The sequence below is a fragment of the Theobroma cacao genome, chromosome 5 (assembly GCF_000208745.1).
Source record: "Theobroma cacao cultivar B97-61/B2 chromosome 5, Criollo_cocoa_genome_V2, whole genome shotgun sequence".
In the NCBI taxonomy this organism is placed as follows: Eukaryota; Viridiplantae; Streptophyta; class Magnoliopsida; order Malvales; family Malvaceae; genus Theobroma; species Theobroma cacao.
This window is the reverse complement of record NC_030854.1, coordinates 5,660,764-5,669,817: the sequence shown is the minus strand read 5'-3', so window position 1 is coordinate 5,669,817 and position 9,054 is coordinate 5,660,764. Positions and strand designations below refer to the sequence as shown.

At 33.4% G+C, this 9,054-nt stretch overlaps 1 long non-coding RNA gene across 1 annotated transcript; it reads left to right on the top strand.

The window, feature by feature from the left end:
- On the top strand, positions 4,937-6,742 carry LOC108662216. The gene is made up of 3 exons (XR_001928021.1): positions 4,937-4,973; positions 5,644-5,719; positions 6,590-6,742. It is a non-coding gene; the product is annotated as an uncharacterized LOC108662216 (long non-coding RNA).

Here is a 9,054-nt window from a genome sequence, read left to right as displayed (position 1 = left end):
CTTCCTTGGAAAATTCGGCCAAAAATGGGACATTAACTCGGTAAATTTTCTACTTTGTTTTTCTATCACATTTAACCTTTTTTCATCATTTTCTCTTCATTTCTCTTAGAATAAAAATCAGATCATCATCATTGTACCTCATTGCAGATTCAGCCAAGGGTGGGTATTGTGAAAATTTAATGCTTTCTTGCCCAATTTAATTTCTAAACACATTTAACTAACTAAAACTATCAATTTAACTAAAAATCAAAACCTAAAAATTTCAATTTTTCTCCCCTAGAATTTCATCCAGCCCTTGATATCACTTTTTGATCTCTCTCCTCAAGCATGCTAAATGGAAATAAAGGCATAGGAAAGGTAGAAATCCAGCTAAAATCGAAAAATTTTACCGTTAAACTTGTAAACGGGCGAAAAACGCGAATTTCCCGTTGAATTTTCTTGTTTCTCTTTGGTTTTTCTTTTTTTCTTCCTTTCCTCTCTATTTTCTCTCTTGTTCTCCCTTATGGCTGGCCAGCACTTAAAATGGGGTTTAAATGGGCTGACTTTTCATTAAAATAATATTATTTCATTAAAAAAAATGCCACATGTCACTTTCCCATTGGCCCATTTTTAAAATTTCATCCATTTGTTTTCAAATTTTTACCATACACTTGTCCCACATATCCATAGCTTAGATAAAATTCTCAGACTTATCCAAAGTCTCGGTAGAGTAATTTTTGAAATTTACACTTTTGCCCCCGTAAAAGTGAAATTACATTTTTGCCCAAAAAAACTGAAAAATTGCCCATAGACATATTTTTCATCCCTTATACTAATACTCCAATTTATCAAATTTGGTCTAAATTCTCTCAAAATCTCAAATTTTATCCGCGAGTGGTAAAATTACGATTTTACCCCTACACTCCAGAAATCACCAGAATTAAACTTTTTCACTTCCTATCATTAAATTATACTCCAAATAGTTAACCTTGGTCAAAAATTTCACTCCATTATCAAATTATTATCGTAAGTGGCAAAATGACGATTTTACCCCTAAACATTAAAATTTTCAATTTTACCCCTAATGAACCCTCGAACTCCGAACAATCATTTTTAGTCATTCCTGAACTGTAAAATATTAAATTTCATCCTACGATTCCTATTTGAACTAGTTCGAGGTTAAATCAACTCAAGTGTATCGTTAGGTACAATACCGAGTTTCGTCTTTTCTTAGGTGCTTTCCTAGCATAATAACATGCTACTCAGTGCATGTATGTCATGACATGTATTTATAGGGTCGGGTTTTACAGAAGCTGAGTCTGAGTCTGAGTAACGTGTTTTTTTTATTAGCTATTTCCACTTTTCAGGTAATATTATCATTAAGTGTTAAGCATATTTACATTTATAATTTATTTAGATTATCTTAACATAATTATTTATAGTTATTATTTTATTTTTTACATTTTTAGGAACATGTTGTGGAAAATTGCTGAATTGGAGTTGGAGATCCGAGGATCGTTAAATCTATGTTTTAAATTTAGTAATTTATATTGTGTAACTCCTAACTTTGATAGATTTGTAGTATGTACAATTTATTAATTTATATTGTACTTCTTGCATTTACATTAATTACATTGCATAAATTACTAAATTGCATTATGTACAATTTATGAAAACCTTTTTCCCTTATCTTTTTCATTTTATTTAATTTTTTGTTAGCCAAGTTAATATATAGTGTTTATTGCTTCTTTAAAAAAATAAATTATTGGTTTTGCATTCTTATAAATAATTAAATAGTGTTTATTATTTTTTTATTAAAAATATTATATAGTGGTTACTTATATAATTAAAAATAAATTATTTGGGTTGGACTAATTATTTAAACATGGTTACATGGGCTTGATTTTAATTAAAAATATGAGTTTCGCACAATTTTAAGTCCAAGCCCAACACAAAATTTTCAACTTTTATTAGTTTTGGGCCATTTAAGTCTAAGCCCACTTAAATTTCAACAGATCGAAACTGAGGTCAGCTTCGTTGATCGATTTTTCATTGTAACTGATCGGCTTCGGTCAATTGAAATTTTCCATCAGCTTCATCAGTTTTGGTTTCACTTGAAACCGAAACTGACCGATGCACTTCCTTAGCTGAGGCTATAAAACATTAAACTCTCATTTCTCCTTTCATCACACAATATTTCTTTAGAGTTATAGTATTTCTCATAACCCTAGTGTTATTTTTTTTATTATTACAAATTAATTTATCAATGATGTAGATTTGCAAATTTTGATTTGATTTGTTTTTATCAGACTGAATTATGTATTAGCTATTCATATATAATAAAATCTTCATTTTATCAAGAAAAAAAATTACCGATGATCTTTCATCAAATAGTCTTAAAATTTAGTTTTAATTCTTGTAGAATACATATATATTAAAATTATTTGTTACCTTTCAGGCTTTGACTGCTGATCATGAAGAACTTAGCAAGGATCTTGTTCACCCTCATACTACTTAGGGGTGACTTAATACCTTTAAAAACTTAAAACCTTAAATATTCAAATAAGGCATCTTTTATTGAAAATAGAAATAATTTATTTAGTTGGAAATCATTAAATACATATTATTTTAATTAAAAATAAGAGAAATAATTGAGAATTAATAACATTGTGTGAATTGAGAAGTGATAAAAAATAGAGACTTATTAGGAATATAATTAAGGAAAGTGAGAAAATATGTCATTCTATTAATTATCTTTACTTTTACATAATTAGGGAAGTGAGATAAATAGTTGAGAATTAATAAGATGCGAGAAGTGAGAAAAAATAGATATTTAATTGACAACTAATTTAAAAAATATTTTATTTAGAGTTGTCAACGGGTAGGATACTCATTAATTTTGAGGTATCCGAACCTTAACTTTATAAAAAATTAAATAGCAGAACCCTATTAATTACCCAAATAATTTTAAAAATTACTACCCTAACATTAACCCTAATACATTCTCACTACCCTATTATTACCCTAACCCGTTTAAAAAGCCTATTAGATAAAAAATTATTCAAATATTCTTCGTGGGTACCCAATTACCCGAACCCGAACCCATATTCATGTACAATAATATTTCTCCTATATATTTCATATAATTAACTACTTTTTTTTTTTAAGTAGAAAGAGATTTTATTAATAATCAGGAAAAAGACTTCCCTTTTACAAAAGCCATGGCGGACAGCTATAGCAAAACAACAAGAATATTGGTAAGTATGCCCTTATCCCATAAAGGTATACTCTCCTAATACTCTTGTACAAAAGAAGATAACCTCTCATCACAACACTAAAAATCTTTGTTGAGCTTACAAAAAGAAGCAGCAAAAAAACTTGACTTTCCAACCAAACATTCAGAACAAAAAAGACAGAAACATGAGACAAATTAAAAAAAACAATAGATGCCACGCTATACGGTCAACATAGCTTCCTCCACTCTTTCCAGATAAACAATTAGCAGAGTCAAAATCGAAATCCTCCATCATCAAGTTTCCAACAACAAATCCTTCTGGAAACTGAACTCTCAGAATTGCCTACATGGTAATGCAGTTATGAAGGGACACCAGGATCAACTAGGAATCCTAATCTTCCATCATAAACAATAACCAAAAGACATCCCAAAACAAGAAGACAAAAAATCAACCCATCTAATAGAAGAAAACACACAGGATATCATCAGCTCAATTATCCAATGGGCCCTTGATAGAAGGATGGAGATTTCATCATCAGAAAAAATCAGAGTACTTCACCTTGACATACAATCTCACCAGGCAAAACGGCTAATAAATTCAGAAAATGAGACAGTCGCAACCCCTTAAAGGCTAGGAGCAACTTACATCTGGTGATAGAATTCAATCAGGTCAACTTCTCTGCCCACTCCCTCCTTAGCCAGAAGATCAGCTTCCCGATTCCCTTCCCTCAGCATGTGTCTGATCTTCCAATCGACCATTCTTTTCTTTAAGACTTCAATGTGCAGCATCCATTTCCTCAGCCTTCAAGGGGTTTTGGAAGGATCGTTAATCCACCTAATGGCATTCTGTGAATCACTCTCAATAACAAGAGAGTGGTTATTTGCCCATATGGAATTGGAGAACAAAATGAAAGCTTCCCTGATGCCCAAGTATTCTGCCAGATTTGAATCTCCTCTGCCAATAGCTTTAGAAAATTTAATCAGGACCTCCCCTTTTTCATTCCTAAGTAAACCACCGATGCCCGCTTCACCCTAACATCCATTCGTTGCACCATCCGCATTGAATTTAACCACTCCCGCTCTAGGTTTCTCCCATACTATTAAAGGTCTTATGTCCCTATCTCTTTGCTGATTGAAACCCACTGTAGTGTCAAGCCCAGCTCTATAATATATTTGCCATATTGTATAGGTACTTGATAAAATGTCTGCATACTTGAATGTCTCAGAAATCGTTAAAAGACGATATTGTACCTAATGGTACAATTAAGTTGAATTAAACCTCAAACTAGTCCAAATAGAGATTTTAAGATGAAATTGAGAATTTTAAAACCCCAAAATGACTTAATATGGTGATTCAGAGTTCGAGGATTGATTTGGAGTTAAATTAGAATTTTTATGACGTAGGGGCAAAATGGTCATTTTGCCATCAAAGGGCAAAATTGGAAATTTACACCACCCAACACTTGTCATGCCTAAGGATTTCATCCATTAACATTTTATATTAAGGATAATTGAGATATTTTATGTGGTGGAGAAAGAATGCTTAATTATTAAGTTGAAAAAATGGACCAATGGGATGGTGACAAGTGGCAAGTTTTCATTTTTTTTATAATTTACATTAAAAAACCAGCACACACCTTTCTTATTCATTTTTCATGTTCGGCCTCACCAAGGAAAAGAGGAAAGAAACAAAGAACAAAACCCTAGTTAGAAAATTCAAGAGAAAATTGGTGGATTTCAAGGAATTAAGCAAGTAAAGGTAAAATTTCTTGATTTTAGCTTGTGATCTATCGTTCCTATGCATTTTTTTTTCATTTTTCATGATTGAGAATCAAGTTTGCATGAGGATACCTTTGCTGGCCGGACATGGAGGGAGGAGTTTTTATCTTGGATTTAGCTAGATTTCATGTCATTCTAGTGTTTTTAGTTGGTTGGGATGTGTAGCATAAAAAGCAAACAAGAAAAATTCATGTTCTTACATCACCCTCATTGGCCGAATCTTCCTTATGGTATGTTGATGGTGGATTTGATTTTATTTCAAGTGATTTGGTTAGGAATTAATGATTTATGGTGTAAAAATCAAGTGTGAAAAACCATAATGTTTATGCACCCATCATGGCCGAATTTTCCAAGAGAAAATGTTGAGGATGATTTTGCTATAATTCATGTTATCTAGCTTATATTTGATGATTTGGAGTATTGAAAGTGAAATGAATTTATTTGGAGTAAATTTGGATGTTGTGGTTAAATCAAAAGTGAAGAGTTTGAATTAGGTCGAAAACTGATCCATTCCGATCACCCTTGACAAAATGTGAATTCCATTTTAAGTGACTATCCAAACAACCTCATGCATTCATATAGAGAGCCTGAAATAGATTTATAATGATATGATACAATATATTGAATTATTTATCGTGTATTGTGTATAGGTGGTGAGTCCTCTAACAAGGGTAAAGACATTGTGCCAGAAGACCAAGAATAAGAGTATTTTGAACTCTCGATACAGTGGGTAACCTTATTATCGTCTTAATTATCTAAAGTAGTTTTTATTCGTTTTTTTGATTTTATAGAAAAATGAGTTTAAATGGTAAATCTTTATGTTTTATAAGCAAAATGTGATTAAACGAGATGATTTTATAAATTGTCTTGAAATTGAATGATGGCTTGGAAAATGGAGTAATTGGAGACTATTTGCTGTGTTATAAATCATGTTTTAAATTGAATGACTTATGATAATATGGGCATGAGTGGCTAGATTGGTAATTGTGCTAAACATATATGAACTGTTGTTTTGCCTTGACATGTTGTGTTGTAAAATAATTGCCATGTTATGTTGTTGGAATTTTATTGATTTGGTGAGATATCAATTAGCTTATTGCAGTGGGTGGGTTTCTGTGGACCAGCCTATTAGAGGGGCACGATAAACCCCGTTACATTTTATTTTACCTCGGTACAAGAGGCGCGGAGGGTAACTCTTGAGGTAAAGTTTAGAGTTCACTTTACGCCGAACCACCACGTGAGAGTGAATTCAGCCAACGCCATGGAACGACTGTGCTTTTAAACGTAAAAATGTGTTTTGTGCGTATATGACTTTTTAAACAGCCTTGGCAGTCTCGATTGGATGCCTCTGATCAAGGTATCCTGAGAATGAGTTTTGGCACGAGCCAAGTTTTTAAGATATTCATGAGCCTCGTTGTATATTTTGGATGAAATGTAACTGGTTTAGATGACTTGAAATGTGTTTTGATGTTATGAACCATCTTATGATGATCTATTTTAATCGTCTCCATTTACTCGGCATTAGATATTTTAGATGATGTTTGTTTACTCACTGAGTTTATAAAACCTCACCACCCTCCTTTCCACCCATTTCAGGCTCAAGATAGTCAGTAGATAGTTGATTTCATCGAGAGCTACAGTTGGATTTGCATCCTCAAAAATCGTAGGTTTACAGCCTTCGTTACTTTCGGTCATTCGGGGGTCCACACGTCATTGTAAATTAAACTACATACTCTGGTTATCTGTGTTACTGTATGTATGATTTTATTTTGCTTTTACGCTATAAAATTATTTACGGTAACTCTATAAAAATTGTTTTATAAGAAAATAGAATTAATTTATTTATTTTTTTATTTTATTCTAATAGCTATCATTTCACTTTAAATGAATGTTTTAGACATCTAAACTTATTTTTGTTATGAAATATGTATCTTTCACTCATATACTACATTTTTAGATGGTTTTGAAATTTTTAGGGAAAAATGATCAAAATACCCCTGTGAGACGAAAATTATTTTCTTTATTGTTTTGGTTTGGAAATAGCTTATAATCTTTTAAAATATGATATTATCAACTGTTGCTTACAGGGGAGGTGAGAAAACTGATATAAAGCCTTGCAGGGTTTCGATTGACATTCCAGGTAATGAATGTCTATCGGAACATCGCGGCGGTTGTCACGGGCTCGAGGAGAGTATCGGGTTATGACACTGCAGGGTATCTGTAAATATCAATGATAGAACTAGTGATATCATGCCATCTAACGTTAACCCACATAGCCACTCTGAGTTTAATGAGCTCCCAAATAAGCTCTTTGTCCCAAACTTTGTTGTGAAAAACCACCTCATTCTTACCAATCCATACGGTCCAAGTAATAGCAAACATCGTTGTTTTCCAGATTTTGTCATAGTTTGGTGCCATCTTAATGGTATTCCACATAACCATCAACTCTTTGTACCTTGTTGGCATTACCCAAGCTAATCCCCACTCTTTACACCAATCATACCACAAACTTGTCACACTTTTACACCCCACAAATAAGTGATCCACAGTTTCGATAAAGTCATTACACAGAGGGCAAAAAGCATCAGCACTATTAATGATCCCCCTCTTCACTAATTCACGTTTGACTGCAGCCTTTCCATGCAAAAATTGCTAGACCAACACTTCCATTTTGTACGGTGCAATGCCCCCCATACCCATTTCCATTCCCTTTGAATAATCCCTCTCTAATCGCCATACTCTTGACAGAAAGATTTGATCGAGAATTTACCACTCGCTGTTTTCTTCCACACTAGCTCATCTCTCATATTTTCACATAGAAAGAACTCACTAATTGTATTAATAAAGGAGTTGTACTACTTCTGTTCCCAACAAAAGATATTCCTTCTGAGCTTCACTTTCCACTCCCAAATCCCATTTTCCCACTCTTTAAACTCCTTGACCGTACCACATTTGTTTTAGCCAAGGTGTAAATTCTTGGGAACATCTCTTTTAAGCAACCATTTTCGATCCACTCATCAATCCAAAAACGAATATTCTCTCCATCACCGAGAGCAAAGCCAAAATAAGGTCGTACTTGTATAAAAAAGGAGTTAGTGGGGGAGAGGGGTCTTGTGATGTTTTTCCACACTGATGATACTTTTTTTCTTATCAGCACTTGGGGCAATAGACACTTTGCATTCTCATCATTTTTTTCACTCACCACTCTTCTCCACAAACTCTCTTTCTTTTCCATACCTCAAGATCCATTTGCTTAACAAAGCCTTGTTTTTTGTTTGAAGTTCAATGTGCTAAGTCCCCTTTCATCTTTTGGTTTGCACACCTTATCCTACCCTATATAATGAATCCTCTTTTTGTTTTCACTCCCACCCCAGAGGAATCTACATTGAAGTTTTTCAATATCATTGCTCACTCCTATAAGCATGGGAAAAATGGACATGTGATAAATGAGTAAGTTGGAGAGCACTAACCTCATCGCGTGATCCTTCCTCCCATAGATAGCAGCTTTGATTGCCAACTAGTAAGTCTATTTTGAAATTTTTGAATAACCGACCTTCATACTTGCTTTGATCTATGATTGGCACCAAGAGGAAGCCTCAAATAAGAACTAGGCAGTGATTCATTTTTACATCCAATCAGGTTCGCCCACTCTTCCATGATATCAAGCTCCATATCAATCCCCATAAGGCTATTCTTAGCAAAGTTTTTCTTCAGTCCAGACATCGATTGGAAAATTCTAAGCACCTTTTTAATGTTCCTTATTTGGTCTAAGTTAAGATAGTAGAAAATCATGGTGTCATCTGCGAATTAAAGATGGGATACCGTGAGTCCGTTCTTACCAACAAGTATACCATTGTAAAAACCCTTTCTTTTAGCTTTTTTCATTAGACAGCTGAATCCTTCTGCCACCAAGTTGAAAAAGAAATGGGACATCTGACACTCTTGACGAAGGCCTTGTTGCAAGCAAAAATTTTTTGAGGGTGATCCATTCACAAGCACAGACATTCGAGCAGTAGATATGCAGTCATGAATCCATCTTCGCCATTTTTCATGAAAGCCTA